Raw genomic sequence first — 511 nt, forward strand, 5'->3', positions numbered from 1 at the left:
ATGAATGACCTGACAGGACCTCGCTTCCCCTAGCCGACTGCCCCACCCCCAACGAGCCCCTGGACGAAACGAGGTGCATTTTCGTGGACGCCTATGTCGCCTACACTTGGCAAGACACGGTTTTACTTGTGCAAGACCCACGGCGGGGAGATCCTGACGATCGAGGACTGCGAGACGTTCGCCCTCGTCTACGACTACGTCAGGAGCCAGGGTGAGGAGACGAAGGAAGCCCTGTTTTTTATGTAACTGTAGTTGTGTAGTTGGCTTGTTTTACAGCTTTTTTCTATTCGTTTTTTTTTCTTAGTTTTTTGTTTACTATCTTCATTATTCTTATTGCGTTGATATTTTACGTGTATTTTTTAAAGTGTGATTTGAAAATAAAGTTTTTTGGGGGGATTTTTATATTTTTTCCCGGGTTTTTTCATCCTCATTTTACCCTTTTTACTTATCTTTGGGTTTTTTGTGATTTCGGGGGGTTTTTTTTTTTTAGAAAATTTTTGTGGATACTGTA

The 511-nt window shown here is 42.1% G+C and overlaps 1 pseudogene; it reads left to right on the plus strand.

Moving 5' to 3' along the window:
• LOC119581837 overlaps nucleotides 1–261 on the plus strand; it is a 2003-nt pseudogene extending 1742 nt beyond the window's left edge.
• The last annotated feature ends 250 nt before the right edge of the window (nucleotides 262–511 follow it).

The sequence above is a fragment of the Penaeus monodon genome, chromosome 15 (assembly GCF_015228065.2).
Source record: "Penaeus monodon isolate SGIC_2016 chromosome 15, NSTDA_Pmon_1, whole genome shotgun sequence".
NCBI lineage: Eukaryota > Metazoa > Arthropoda > Malacostraca > Decapoda > Penaeidae > Penaeus > Penaeus monodon.